Genomic DNA, 16,664 nt, shown 5'->3' with positions numbered 1-16,664 from the left:
CTGTTGCACCCCCTGGAGTTAGAATAGCAATTTTTACCCCTATTCTATCCAACACTTACCCTACTGTTGCACCCCCTGGAGTTAGAATAGTAATTTTTACCCCTATACTATCCAACACTTACCCTACTGTTGCACCCCCTGGAGTTAGAATAGTAATTTTTACCCCTATACTATCCAACACTTACCCTACTGTTGCACCCCCTGGAGTTAGAATAGTAATTTTTACCCCTATACTATCCAATACTTACCTTAAATGCAATTTAATATCATGCGTTGTAATGGTATGCGTTGTAAAGGTAGTATGCGATGTAATGGAATGCGCTGTAAAGGTAGTTTTTAAAAATGCGTTGTAGTGTCATGCTATGTAATGGAATGCGTTGTAGTGGATGTTGCGTTGTAAAAAATGCGTTGTAAGTGCATGCGTTGTAAAAGTGTGCGTTGTAACGACATACATCCAGACAAAAGTGTTTGCTTCCAAATTTTAATTTCCAGGCATCCTTAGTTATCGCTCACCTGACTCTCACAGCAAATCTTTGCAGAAAGGTATTAATGTGGTAGCACAGTCATCCCTTTGATATGCTAATATTACGCTTTGGGTGATTTTAACCTACATATGGATGACTCCTTCGTGCCTTTCTTTTTTAAAGCGGACTTAAAGTTTGGGTCGAGTGGCATCTCCCACAGAACGTCAAGGCCGGGTGGAGGAAATACATATGTGCTGATCCTGTACCAGTCTTCCAGTCTTATGATCAGGGTTGCCAACTCATTATATTGATGTCGCAGGCACTACAAAAATAAGCAGTCACCTAAAGCCTACTTGCAGCACTTATCTGTGCATACTTGGAACAGAAAATATAAATAGAAATGATTTTTAATTGTGTTCAGGGGCTGCCTGAATGATCCATGACTCATAATGAAAGGGAACAAAGACAGAAAAGTCACATTATAAATGAATACACATAATTTTGTTTATAACCCTGTTTAGTGCCAAGGCGAGGCCTTTCCAAGCTCTTTAAAAACGTAATGGCTTATCAGCTACCCACTTTGCACTTTTTTAAGTATTTGCAGCTGCGTGAGTATTTTGTTAAACTGAATATTGTGAATGTGTCTAATCCTCTTATTGAGGCAAATAAAAAGTGTTCTCGTATAGGAGTATTATATAATATAATCATTGAGACACTTTCTAACGACTTGGAAACTCATCGTACGAGATGGGAAGAAAGATTGGGGTGCCCTGAAATACCGTTGGAGCTCTCGATTGAATTGGCTTGCCGTTTATTTATGTCTGCCAATCTCAAGGCACAACATTATAAGACTCTGTTTTATCTTTATCGCACGCCTGATAAAATTGCAAAGTGGGGTGGAGATCCAGATGGAAAGTGTTTCAGATGTAATACTCTACATGCTGATGTAACACATATTTTCGCCACTTGTGATAAATTATCAGAATTGATCAGACATATAAGCAGGTTTTTATCTGAGATTCTTGGTGCTTCTATACAATTGTCAATTAGTGAGATTCTGCTGGGTATAGACGCAGGTGGTGTGCGCACAGACCCTAGTAATGAAGTTAGGTATCTGATATTCATGGCAGCAGCAGTGCTTAGGATGTGTATTGCCTCAGCGTGGTTACAAACTGATGCCCCGCCAATTGATATGTGGAGAACTCGTTTTTTGTTCACGTACAATATGGAATACAATCTGTATACTTTTAAGGGGAGGCGGAAAAAGGCATTGGGGCAGCTAATATGGGGCACCGTCAGTGCATATATGGACATGTAAGATATTTTTTTTTTGTAATGAACGATATAATGGAATTATTTTATGTATTAGTAGTATAAGTTGTCTCACAGGTCGAAATCTGCTGAATACTATTGTAAATTTAAACTCTGCGAATTGATCCTGCATTGCATAATTAATTGAATGTTGTGGTATGTTTCTTCTTGTCTGTACCCGTGGTCTCTATTCAATAAAGAAACTTAAAAAAAAAAAACGTAATGGCTGGTATTTTACTTTTGGCAACCCTACTTTGTATTTGTTTTCATGAAATACATACTGGCAATACAGCAGTAAAAGAAAAATCCAAAGGTAAGGAATAGGCAGAGTGGGGGCCCAGGGGGTACACAACCAGAAAAAAACACACGCCTTGTTAAACAGTGAACAAAGGTATGTAAAGTGTCTTTAAAGACCGTGAAAAGCTCGGGCGAGCCGGAGGTCAGACTCCGGACACTGCCCAGCCGAGCTCACAGCAGCTCGAGCTGCAGCAGCCCGGGCTGAGACACACGGCGGGGGGTGGGGTGGGGGCAGAGGGCAGGGCACAAAGTTACTGAGCCCTTTTGTCACAATGTTTGTAGTCCACTCTGACCCGATCTTCAGACAGCGATGCAGAAAATGTAAACAATTGGTGAACCCAGTGGTCGAAGTGGGGGAAAAAAAGTAGGGGAACTGTGGGCGGAGACTCAGGGGGCGGGACTAACCCAAGGTTTGGATTAGTGGGCGGAGTCTGAGGTGTGGCTAGAAATAGCAAAACATACCAATTTTTGAACGTTTGGCATTTCACTGACCAGTTACAGCTTATAACGTTATTTAATTCAAAAAATCAATAAACATGTTTATTTGAGGTTTAATATATAAGTTGTTTATATTTAATTCATTTACAATGTGGGACATGTTTCCAATCACAGAATATTCCAAATACGCTTATAAGTGGAATCATAAGCCATTTGTCTCCGAGCCATGCAGTTTCTTTCATCTGTACTTCTCCTCCCTTTTTCTAACCATTTCTGAACATAAAATTCAGGTTTAAATTCTATGACAGGTGGCCCCACGATATTTATGAACATTGTAGAAGACAGACGATTGATTGATATTCTGTTCCGCAGATGTGTGAGCACATCATTCATTACACTAAAGCCCCGTTCACATTCAGCAGTTGAGGTACAAAAGGTGTTTATAATGTGCATTAATGGTTTCAGGCTTTCAGAGATGCAATTTTTATTTTGTTTGTACTCTCTGAAACCAAGGATGTACTGCCTGGTCTCAAATACATGCAACCTGCTACAAAGGTTTTGTAATTCTCCCTCACCGTATAAGATGTCTACTGGATCTGGCCAATAAACTGGTTGTAGGAGTTTCATTCTATGTACTAACTCTTTGTATTCGATTTCATCATTGTTTGTGGTTGTGCATCTAGAAACATTTGATGCATTAGACATTGTCATCCTTTTTCGCAGGTTATTTGCTAAGCTCCTAAAGAACTGTGCCCTATTGATGCTAACACAGCCTTTGTTCTGTTGCAGTCCTACACCAGCAAACTGCATCCGTTCAGCAGCATCTAATGCAGTTGTAGCAAACAAAGGGCCCAGGTGCATCAGCCATTGATTCAAACACTAAAATCTGCATCTGTATTGAACGATCGGCCTCATATATGGTCATATCACGCCGCTGCAGCCTTCTGGATAGGTCACCCAATTCTGTGAGAGCATCATATAAAATGCCCATATTTTCAACAAACACCAGGGAGGTTAATAAACGGTTTAAACCAGCATATTTCCTCTGCTCAATGTCTCTCCTCGTTGAGTCTTCGGAAGATTCCATGAAATGTTTAATAAGTCCTTTGTAGTTATTCCAAACAGCTCTCACAGATATTTCACTTGAGGACACCCAACGTACATCTAGCACCTTTCCAATTGCCAGAAGTCTTACTTCTACCTCCAGAGCACATTCCCCAAGCTCTCTCTGATTTTTCGGAGAGGTCTAGTGGGGCCTTCTAAAGTCTATCATGGGTGCTCCCTCAGGAGTAGTCTGATGGACAAGGCATGAAGGCTGAACCAGGTTCCCCAGTTCCAAAATTGGTAGCTCTGGCCATAATGCCACATCCTATCCCCACCGAACACCCTTCTGCCCCACTGAGTGAAACTCGCACTGTCTTCAAAACTGTTTTTTCTATGTAATTTTCCTTTGATGGGAAGAGGAGGTTTCTGAGGTGGTAGTATCAGGCAAGTGACACTACTTGGGCTCCCTCTGTTCGAGCCTTCATGGAGGATCCCTCTTCATTGCTACCTCCACCTGACCCCAGACTCCGCAACGCACTCCCTTACAGGCTTGATTATCCACTACTCCTCTCCAGTGCACCTTATCTCACAGCTGACCTTGGGCCCCAGCCCCATATCAGGCACCATCGGGCTCCACTTTCATTTTTCCCCGTAAAAACTAGGCCTGGGCAAAAATTTCGTTCCGTTCGCGGAAATTGCGATAATTTGACATTTTTGCGTTCCGCGGAGAGCGCGAAAATGTCAAAAATTCCGGTTTCCGCAGCTTGGCGATAATTTGTTTCTTGCTCGCGCTGTAAAATGATACATTCTCGCGCGCGCGCGATCGCCTTACCTGAATCCCTGCGTTCGCCGACAAGTTTTCTTGATCCGGTCACGTTCTCCATGAGATGTTGTATTGTTTTTAGCCATTTGCGCTGTCTCGCGACAGTTCGCGCCCGCAGTGACGTCATGCGTCGCGCGATCACGTCTTTCTTCTCGCGATCATGCACCGCGAGAACAACTCAAAACAAGATGGCCGCGCCCGCAAGCAACCACATGGGTAAGTTGGCGACCCGCAACCATGCAGAAAATCTCGCGAACATGCCGGAAAAAAACGTCCGCATCTTCGCGATATTTCTGCTTGTTTGCGATAATTTTAAACATTCTCGCGATAATTTGCGAAGGTTAATTCCGCAAATTCCGCCCACCCCTAGTAAAAACATTAGTAAAATCACCTTCAAACTTAAAACATTGAATATAGCAGTAAATATAATTAGCACACACTTTAAAGTATGTTCCACAGTAGCCCTTATGACCCGACTGCTAATTAAATAAACAAAAACAGAAAGGCCATGACAAGGCCGGCTTTAGCGCTGATGCGAAAGTCTTTTTTGGCGCCACACCAATAATCACTGCCATACGCCACAAGTGCTCCTCATCTCCCCATAGCCCCTCCCCCTCATGACCTCCTCCTCGGATTCCCTCACTGCCACCCTCCACCAGTGCCCCTCATTTCGCTGTAGCCCCTCCCCCTCATGACCTTCTCCTCAGAATCCCTCACTACCATCCTCCAGCAGTGCCCCTCATCTCTCCCTAGCTCCCCCCTCCCCCCCATGACCTCTTCCTCGGATTCCCTCACTGCCACCCTCCAACAGTGCCCCTCATCGCTCCATAGCCACTCCCACTACCTCCTCCTCGGATTCCCTCACTGCCACCCTCCAACAGTGCCCCTCATCTTTATGTAGCCCCTCTCTCATATGCATTTCATTTGTTGTGTAGCGCTACTCATATCAGTGTAGTGTGTGTCAGTACTTTACACCACGCACACATTATACAGAGACAACGAATCATACAAGTATGTAAATCAGCCTACAGGGAATGTCACATAAGCCAATGAGGATTACAAGGTGTATGAATCACACGTCATCCATACTGGTGGGCAGTTATTTTCAGAGGGTTTGGTCTGGAGAAGCACAAACTCAGGATTTAAAGAGTACTCCAGTGGTTAGGGGTTGGCTTTACTGATAGAAATGTATATCTGCCCAAAGATACTCATTTTAGCAACATTAGAATAATGAAAGACTGGGGAAGTTCTAACTATATCACAAAACAAAAAACGCGAAGTTCTAACTATATCATTCAGGTTTGCATGCAGCTCTTTGATGACAGTTCATTGGTCACTGTCCTATGTTAGGATTGTAACTTCTGAACTGCAAGTAACACAAGGATCTCTGTGACAAAGGCAGTAACCCACTGAGCTACCCACATAAAATACAGTTCATCTGCACTTAACTTCTAACAGAGAAATGATTGCTCTCCAGCAGGATCATTAATACCCAGCGTTATCTGGGCATTTTTTTATTGTCCTATTGTTGTCCTGCATCGGCCATGATAATGATAAAAACGGATTAAATGAAGCACACACAAAGTACATGTCCTGCTGCGCCCGTGCAGAATTTAAAAAGAAAAACAAATAGTGACACATTCTCCTACCTACTCCATTAGTCAATCTTAGTGTCGCAGCCTGAAGTGATAAGCAGCTGCAGGGGTTGGGAAAGGCAGGGCTTTAAGTGGGATAAAAATACTAGCGGGTCTCTGGAGGGGGCGTGGCCAATATAATGAAGGGCGTGACTTAAACATACATAAGCTAAAAATGTGTGCTTCTGTTATTGCATCCAGATATATGATACAAAAGTAACATCATACCTACAACAAGTCAGAACTATTGGCTTTGTCAATGGTTGTTCGTTGTATAAGAAAAATAAGCAGCAACTGTGGCTTGTTTATAATATTTAAAAAGCTTCCACATAAAGCCCTGGTGACACCACGACAATATTGTTGCTCCTGAGTTCCGAAAGGAGAAGAGAAATCCAGAGAGAAAATGACTCTCTTTAAAGGATTTCCCTTCTCCTATAACACTCGAAAAAACGGACCGCCTGTGCCAGGGCACAAAACAGAGCCCGATAGAGACCCGTCTCGAGGCCTCCTTAAAACAAGCATTTACAATGCAATAGGTCTCGCATTTACGCGAGATTGAGCTATTAGCATTGTAAATGACAATGCCTTTTATTTATGTTTTGCTTTTTAAAACATAAATAAAACGCATTGTCATTTACAATGCCGATAGCTTAAACTCGAGTAAATGCGAGACCTATTGCATTGCAAATGCTTGTTTTCCTATCTTCCTTTCTTCCTGTTCTTGAAAATCATTTAGTTTTCCAGAACGTATGAAATATCATTTATGGTTTAGGAATGCCTCTGGTATAGATTGTGTAATTCCTGATACTACTAGGGATGGTATGCAAAGCAGGCCGTTCCAAGGCAGGCCATTCCACTCCTGTATATGCGTTTACAAAAAAAAAATATATACTAATGTAGTGCATTTTATTTGCTTCACATGATCATCAATTTCCGCCTAACCATTGACGTACTCTGGAGTAATTCTGTCTATGGAAAGTAAGTCACAAGACGTTCTATACAATATCTAATGTATTTAAGCCTGCGGCAGGAGCTGCAGTCTTCACATAGTGTCTACAGTGTGCTTTCTGTGCTATAGTGAAGGCCATCGTTCAGAATGTGGGGGAGGGGCTCAAAGCAGAGGGCATCATGTAGGACTGAAATATGAGAGAGGGGCCCAAAGCCTCCAGCTGTGGCCAACGATTACAGCTGAGTGTATTTATGGGATCTTTCCACTTTTCATAGATATTATTGTCACTGTACTAAACTTTAATTTCTGTTGTACTGAGTATTCATCTTTTATTTAAAAATGGTCCATGGCGGATGCATTTGTTTACAGCTCTAGAAATGCCTGAAGTGGTGGATGAAAATGACAATAAGGACACAGCAGCAGACAACGAAGTGATTTGGACACTCATGATCCATGAGTTGAAGCCTTCTGGCCTCGGGCTGCTCCCACTAAGAGCGACAGCGAAAGCGACACCAGTGAATCCGAAGACGAGAAGAAGCCAGTGAAGGAGCCGCCGGGTAAACCCACTGCAGGCGATGTAGTAAAGGAGGAGGAAGAGGAAGAGGAGGAGCAGGAGACCGTGGATCCAGCTGTCATGGTCGCTGGACAGCAGCACCTCTACAGTGCGGTCAGTCAGAATCCACAACTGGTGTCCTTCATGACTGAGGAAGAGCGAGAGTCCTACATCAAGGTGGGACAACAGATGTTCCAGTCTGCTTTTGAGTGATTGTATGCAAAGGTTTCTTCGTGTTATGGTTCATTGGGTTATAGTTGGTGAGAGAAGAAATGCCCACAGCAGGATGTACATCATACAAGGGGGAAAAAATACACACATTTAGATTAATTTCGAATTTGATCATTAAATTCAAACCTACATCTTTATACTCTATTTTTTGTTTCTGTCTGATGTCGTTGGCAGAAGTATGTTTTTGGCTAGTAGACTCTGCCTTCAAATAGAAAAGACACTCGTGGCTTCCAATGCTTTAAAAACATTAAATAAATAAAAGGGGGTGTCTGCAAGAGAATATGTAAATCGCAACTTTTGTTTTGCCGTGGACTCTAGTAGAAACTCTATAATAGAGGGGCACAGGGGCTTTGTGTTTGAGTATATTGTTTACTATTTGCACTTGGATGAAACGCAATTATCTATCTTATTAAATACAAAAATTAAGTATTTCCTTTGCATATCACCTCATACCTAAACGCTGGTGTGTGCGTACAAACGTTCTAGTGACAAATCCGCCCTTGTACAATAGATTTACTGCTTGGTGTAAGAAAGCACTTTACTACCTTTTATTGAAGTGGTCTATGCCTAAAACAATATAACTTCATTGACACTTGGAATACGAAGTTATTCTGTTCATCGCCTTTGAAATTGGTTTGTGCACAGTAAAATTATGAAACCTGAATAATCACTTTCTATATATAATAAATGCTGGATTCCTTCAATGAAATACGAGTCTATGGCCCTGCTTGCACTTTCATTGAACTGTTTGATGTGAATGAACTGCAAAAAACTTGCTTCGCAATGAAGGAGAGAGAGAGTATGTGGCATAAGAGCAGGAGCTGCCGATTTTGGATCTGGGGAGCCAGGTTCCAGTGTCTTCATCGGCTCAACATCCTATGATTCTGAGCTAATTACTTAATCTCCTCTGCATACAAAAAACAAGCTTTGGAAACACGGCCGCGAAAGTGAAATTGATCGTGATTACGATCGCTACGGAGGAAAGACACATGGCGCTGCGCGCGTGCACGTTCACGTGCACTGTAGCTTTAGGCCACGGCAGCACTTTGAAAAGCCCAGATATAAAATGTCTCTTCGAGCCTTTGGCTCACGAGACCTAAAAACTGCCAGTGCTCAGACCCGGTGAGACCCGGCCCACTTAAAGCCCTGGGGAAAGGTGAATCGAAATAAACAAACTTCTTTTCTCCTGCGCTGCATAGAAAAAGAATATCCACGCAGCAGGACAGTAGGCAAAGGTTACCGCGGCCAAAGAAAGGATGTGTCGCCTTTCGCCATGCCCCTGTTGAAGATGAAGGGGTGAAAAAATAAACAAAGCCTCGTTAACATGTAAATGGTCTTTTAAAGACCTGTGAAGTACTCAGGTACGGCTGCGATAATCTCTGAATCTGTCTGTGTGTGCGCGCCCGGGCTTTGAAGCACTTCGAGCCCCATGGCGTTTCGCGCCTGCCTTCAAGCCTGACTAGAACCGGGCCTGAATTAGGGCAGTCCCGGGACGCTTTTTTAAAATAAAGAAGTAGGGGAACGGACTAGCATAATTTTTAAAAGTAGGGGCACGCCGTGCCCTTCCGTTCCCCCCCACTTCTAACACTGGGTGAACCAATGCCTTAGATAGGTTTACCCCCTTTACAATTCATTCTCCAAAAGAGGATTAGACCGACAGACTCTTGGTTCACATCTTTAAAGGAAACAAGGGTTTTGTAAATTATGGCAGAGAAAATGGCGGAAAAGCTATAATGCTGAAGACAAATAAATATCTGTCAGCACTGGGGAATTTTCGCAAATCAATAGGCAAGTCCTGCGCAGATCTCAGCAGCTGCTAATACTGTCCGATTCCACCGCTGGTTGCCCATTCCTGCTCGGAATTTGCCATGGAACTTCCAGCTGCTTTGAACCGCGGGGGTCCTCGGACCTCCGGTGTTTCGCATTACTGGTGATCCCGAGGAAACTCCCGTACCGGCTTAAATGGAGATTACGAGTACCTCGCAACGGGGGCCTTGGTGTTTCACGCTAACAGTGGTCACATAACACACAGGATGTCATCGCCGTCTCATCACCACACACTACGGTATTTCTTTAGATGTCTGCCATCGCATTTGCGGTCCACTTCTGAAAATGCTTTCACTTAATTGCTGTCTTTCATTTTTGTAAATCAGGCAGTGTTTGGTTGAAGCCCCTGTTTCTTGTCAATGCCCCCTTCCTCGGTCGAACTCAAGAGACATTTAAATACAGTGACAGGCATTGATGGGACCGAAACATGTACGTCTTGTTTATGTAATGACACTTCTATAGCATCATTGTAGCGGGAAACGCTGGAACCGGCCTGTTCCCTTGGTCTTTTTGTACTGCCCCCCCTCCCGGCCCCCACTTCCACAATGTTTGAATGTGCCATTGTATATACATACACACACACTCGCGCCTTCACTCTTTACTACTGACCTTTGTAGGTGGTATCACATGTTTTGTGGGCGAAATAGTGCACCTCCCCCGCCCGCACCTGTAAAATTCACTTTTAGAGGAACAGCGTTGAACAATGGCTCACACACAGCCGGGGGTGGGATTCACGGTCGTTTACAATGAGCAGGTAACAAGTATGCAGACAGTAACAAGCATTTACAATGCAATGGTCTCGGCAATATTATAGGTAGAGCTATTGGTATTGCTCATTATTTTTTTATCATTTTTGTATCCCTAAATAAATGGCATTGTCATTTCTATTGGCATTAGTATTTTTTGCATATGTGATACCTATTGCATTAGCAGAGAGAGAGTGAGGTAGTGAGATAGAGAGAGAGTGAGGTATTGAAAGAGAGAGTGAGGTAATGAGAGAGTGAGGTAGATAGAGAGTGAGGTAGTGAAAGAGTGAGTTAGTGAGTGAGGTATTTTCTGACGTAGTGAGATAGAAACAGTGAGTGATGTTGTGAGATAGCGAAAGATTGAGGTAGTGAAAGAGAGAGTGAGGTAGTGAGGGATGTTGTGAGGTATTAAGATAGAAACAGAGTGATGTAGTGAAGTAGTGAGATAGAGTGATGTAGTGAAAGAGTGAGTGTAAGTGACTTAGTGTATTTGAGAGAGAGAGAGTGAGGTAGTGAGATAGAGTGAATTAGTGAGTTAGAAAGAGAGAGTGAATTTGCGAGGTAGTGAGAGAGTGATGTAGTGAAGTTTTGAGAGAGTGTGTTGTGATATAGTGAGGTAGTGAGAGTGAGATAGAAATAGATAGTGATGTAGTGATAGAGTGAGGTAGTGAGATAGAGAGAGAGTGAAGTTTCTAAGTAGTGTGTTAGAGTGAGAGATAGTTAATGTGGTAGTGATATTGTGTTGCTGTGAGAAAGAGAGAGTTGAGTAGTGAGTTAGAGAGTAAGGTAGAGAGTTCGTGAGAAAGAGTGTAGTATAGTGCAAAAGTCGGTTTAGATGGAAATCTTTGAGCCAATGTACAAATCAGATAGTGACGCTATTACCATATGCATGTTCAAATACAGACTAATGCGGGGATAAGTCTTGCTTTAGAAAATCCATGCGTGTTTTGTAACCAAGTTGCGGTGTGGCATTCTCGGAGAGGAGCAGCGGTGCTACCCACAAGACATGACCATGTTCAGTATAGGTCTGTTTCAAAGCCACATTTGGGGGCTGGTTGACTAATGCCATCCACTCCTACCTGTGTTGGAGACTCCTGGGGACTGATGGTGAGTGGCGAGACCCACAGATTTGAGCGGGTGCTCCGAAATTTGCATATTAAGCCGTGGTGTGCAGCGGGCCTTTCAACAAGATGGCGCCTTGCCCGGCTTGATCGACCCGCTTCCTGCTGACAGTGAGGCGCGAAGGCCTATAGCGGAGGAGCGGCGGCTACCAGAGGAGGTATGGCGGGTACTCCCTGCCGACAGCGAGGCGTGCGAGCCTAGAGCGGAGGCGGAGGAGCGGCGGCTATCAGAGGAGGTACAGCGGGCGCTCCCTGACACTGGTGAAGGCATAGGTGGGCTAATTCAACCTCCTCGCCCCGGGGCTCCTTCCGCGGGAGACAACCGAGGGCAGCTGCGGATTTAGAGCGACCCAGGGGACACGAGAATGCCATCTCCGCTGCCCAAACGCCGATAGTAACAGAGCTGCGAGGCGCCTTCCAGCGGAACCTGCCTTTGATCCTGCCTCCAGTGAGCGCCTCGATGATGGGGAGGTGTGCCCCTCTCGCTCGCGGAGGACCGGAGTGATGCGTGATCCGTTCCTGGCGTTCTGGCCCGCTGGGTGATCTGGCGCTACGAGGAGCAGGTGCGGGCGGCGGACGGGTGGTGGAGGTCCCCCCCTGATCTCCTATCTGCTTTTGCATCCCTCCAGGCTGAGACTTTTCTGCCCCCCGGATTTTGACATCTAGAGGGTCTGTAGCACGTCAAAGGGTGAGAGTGGGAGCCGATCCGGCCTGGCCTCATTGTCGCGCTCCCTGGAGATGACGCGGCGCGTAGAAGGAGGGGACTCTGGTGGTGGCTGCAGCGACTGCCGGGGCGCAACTCTGTAGGCCTCCCTGCTACCCTGCGGGGTCTGAAGGAAGATGGCACTTGGGACTGTTTTCGCTCTCCGGGAGACGCGCTCTGAAGCCCTCGGGCGCCCCCGAGATGATCTATACACGCTGGGAACGCTGGACACGCTGGGACCACAGGAACAAGGCAGAGCAAAAGGCAAGCACACCACTGCCTTTCTCCGAGGCAAAGCAGAAATGCCTCGGAGAAACGCAGCAGCGGTTTCAGATTCGGGGGCGTGTTTCTTTTTCCCTCCTCTTGCCATTGGCAGGAGGAGAGAAAAACACGCCTAAAAAAGGGCGTTGCTAAAAAGTGGAAAGAACAGCAAGAAAGACGCCCCCGAATCTGAAAAAGACGGAGCCTATTTGGAGGGACGGCTCTCTCCTCCAATGGCTGGCCTCCGTTTAGGAAGCCAGCCAATGGAGGAGAAGCAAAAAGAGAGGCGGGCTAAATAGCCACTCTAGGAAACATTAAATCTCCGACTTCCGGTTCTGCCTTCGGCAGACCGGTAGTCCTCGACCTAAAAAACGGACAAGAGAAAGACAATGTGCCAGAAAGGAGAACAAGTGGCCGATCAGATTAGAAAATCGAGATTCTCCAGTGAGGGAGGCAAATACATGGGTCCACAGACAGAAAATCAAACACGAGCAGCCACACCACTAGAGGTAAACATGGGCAGTATCATGGTGGCCTGTTTTTATTTCATAATCAACTTAAATTCCGTCGTGCATTCTAGATCCCAAACCTCGTAAAGACACAAATAATACAGAACGTTACATATTGAATTTAGCATTTTTATCAGCAACGCGCTCTTTTTTAAAGTCCTAGCGCTATATGTTCAATTGCTTTTCTGCACTCAGCATTGTTAATGTAATTAATTCACTACACCTAGAGCAAGCCCCCTCACTTCCTCCGCCCAACATGTATTCATTTTCAATCACTGCTAATGCGGTGGTGCTGAGAAAATCTCAAATCACATGTCAGGGCCAGGAAAACAAGGAACCTCCTGCTCAGAAGGAAGGAAACAGCTTAACAGCAGCAGCACACACACCAAGAAATCCCCAAGGAGAGCTGATTAACACCGACCCCTGGGTAAGTGACAGCCGACTATTGTATGCAAAACAGTTTCAATAGAAACGCCTGAGTCAAACTGGGAGGGATTCTGAGCTCATCAGATATTTTGGTCTGTAAATGGTGTTTGGGCAGGTGCCCTTTGTTCAGCCTTGATTCTTGTTTTTTTAAGATCACTGAAAAAGTTGCTGCCCATTATATAACGAATGACTTTTCTTGCACAGCAGGGAACTTTTGACAAACCTGTTTACAAAGAGGTCTATGTAGCTCCCAGCCCAAAAGACCACAGTACTGAAGCCCTGGGCGGTTTAAGCACTGGTGGCACCCAGTGCGACAATTGTTGTTGGCCCACCTCTCAAAAAAACTCCTTCCCCACAAATTCCCTCACTACCACGCTCCACCAGTGCCCCCGGGTCTTTCCATAGCCCCTCACTCACATGCATTTCATTTGTTTTATACTCATACCAGTGTAGGGTGTCCAAGCACATTACATCACACAAACATTACACAGAGCCAATGAATCATGCATGTGTAAATCAGCCTATAGGAAATGTTACATAAGACAATGAGGATTACAAGGTGTAGGAGTCATATGTCACAATATGCGTAGGCAGTATATTTTAAGAATGTTTAGTCTGGAAAAGCAGAAACTCAGGATTTGAAACGTACCACAATGGTTGGATTTTTAATAAGATTGTATTTCTACCCAAATAAACCATTTTTAGCAACATTAGAATAATGAAAGACACAGGGGTAAAAAACATAGGGTTTCATTTACCAGGCCCCTAGCAGCACTTTTTGCGCTGCCGTAGCGTCACTTTTTTACGCTCTGGTAGCGCAATGTGCCGCAGCATATTTACAAGGCCACCACACAAAGACACTCTGCTTGGCTTTTCATGGCCTTGTAAATATGTGCCCCTTTCAAGCAGAACACTGCACGAAAGGGGCGTTCCATGGGTGTTGCGGTGGGTGTTCCCACGCAACACCCATGGAATCTGAAGCATTCCCGAATTTACGAGAAATCGTAAACCTGGGAAAGCGTCAGATTCTAACGCCACCCCAGGGGAGGATTAACAGTGATGCAACAATGAGAAATAGCCTTATTTCTCCTCATTTTTCCTCTTTCTATGTGTGTTGCATTCTGCAGGAAAACCTAGAAAGAGGAAAGCACCTCTCGTGATTGTTATTGTGCAGGAAGGGGTTCCATCCTGCACAAAACAATCACCCCTACAACCCTTGCACCATGCAGTAAGGGTGCCGGCGTTGGCGCATGGGAGCCCATTGTGCGACAGCGCAGGGGAAAAGAATAGGAATGCTACATTCCTGCCCTTTTCTTTTGACGCAAGCAGCACCGCAGGAATTCCATGCGGCACTGCCCTGCGCCAAAACCTCGTAAATGAGCTCCACAATGTTTTAACCTATTCTATGCAGCTCATTGATGACAGTTCATAGTTCACTGTGCTATATATCACAATTGTAAGTTGTGAGCTGCAAGAAACAAAAGGATCTCTGTGAAAAAAGCAGTAACCTCCTGAGCAAACCACATAAAATACAGTTCGGTCACTTGCATGGCACAGGTTCTTTGCAGCAGGCATGTTAATCCCCTGCGCTACTTTATCATGAGTGGAAACTGCCACTAGGCAAAACCTCACATTCCCTACCAGGAACATTAATCCCTAGAGTTATCTTGACACGTTTACTGTTGCCTGAAAACCACTGGACACACAAGGAAGTCTGCAGCAGGTGCTTTTTTAACCCCTGTTATTTGTAAACTGCGACCCCCCTCCAAGGTCACAATGAATGTGTCTTTACAATGCATTTCTTTACCACGCATGCCTTTACCATGCAATTTTGTGGTAAAGGCATGACTGGTAAAGGGATGTGTGGTAAAGATTACTACCACCCCTGCTCTGAGCCCTAAAAACTACCCTACCCCCCCCTGAGCCCTAAACACCACCCAACCCCGAGCCCTGAGTACTACCCCAATCCCCCAAACCCTAACAACGACCCGACTTTTCCATAGCCCTAAAAACTACTCCAACCATTACAAACTACCCCCACCCCCCAAAACCCTGCCGCAGCCTCACTTACCTCACCACATCCTCTCCTGATTCTTCCTGTTCCTGGACCCGCCCATCCCAGCATCTCGACTGATCACTGCCTTAACCACGCTTCTGTGTGGTTAAGGCATATGCGCGGTTAAGGCATGCATGTTTAAGCTTGCGTGTAAACGGCACACGTGGCTCTGCCTGCATTGTAAAGGCCGTTTGCTGGCCCTGCCTAGCTGTTTAAGCTGAAGAAGCAGCTTGACCAACAGAGCTGCACTTTTATAAGGAAATGGGTCACTTTTCGTGGAATGTTCACTCCTAAGTGCAAACTTGTTTTAACGTTAACACGCAAGACTTTTTCACGTACTACAGAAAAATGTTACATGAACAAAAGTGGATCATAAATGCTATGTATGTATGTATATGATATTTGTAGTGTGAACCTAGCCAAAAGGCAGTAGGACACTGTATTTAATCGAGATTGGTAGCTAAATGTGCTAAACACAGTTTTTAGATCGTCAATACTCGTCATCAATTTCTAGCCATAGCGCGGAGGATATATTTTGAAAGAATTATATTAAACATAATTCAATTGCTCTGAACGTGACTAACATCACACCTTGGTACTTGTGAATGCTTATGGTTCATTGAGCCCTGGTCGGTTTTCAAGATGAGCGATTCTGTGTACTATTAATTATTAGTTTGATGTTCTACAGCATGGAACAAAGGATGGCAAGGAAATACCATTGCATGACGTATGTTGCTGCTGTAACTGATGATTTCTCGATGTATTTATTTATTTATGAAGGGCAAACCCCACTCTGGGTATTCTGCTGTTAGAACCCCCAGGATCATTATGAAGCAACAGGTGTAACCAAAAGAGTTTCTTTTCCTTCAAAACTGATCAAAGTTAGAGGCATCAAAAAGAATTGATTTTGCTGAAAATATTTTTTCATTATACTCTGAAACTGATCAGAGTTAGAGAGACAACAGAGGTCGAGGGGAAGGTGGCTCCAGATTTAAGAGCTCATCACTCGGAAAGACCTTCTGGGGCCTCTAACCCGCTCAAAGTGAATAATGACCACAAGGAATTGACCTTGGGATCTTTGAGTTTTCACAGGAGTTTGAGGGAAGCTGGTGGCCTCATCCATAGAAGACATCGAGGACAGGCATAGAGTTGCAAACTGGACCATTTGCTTGACTAGCAGCCAGCTCAATCCTTGCCTGGGAGTGGGTACGGGGTCGTAATACAGTGGACCACAAACTAGTCTGACCACCAGGGTTTGTAGTCTTTGAAGG

Source organism: Triturus cristatus, chromosome 2_1 (assembly GCF_964204655.1).
Source record: "Triturus cristatus chromosome 2_1, aTriCri1.1, whole genome shotgun sequence".
Lineage (NCBI taxonomy): Eukaryota > Metazoa > Chordata > Amphibia > Caudata > Salamandridae > Triturus > Triturus cristatus.
Note: the sequence above shows the minus strand (reverse complement) of the source record.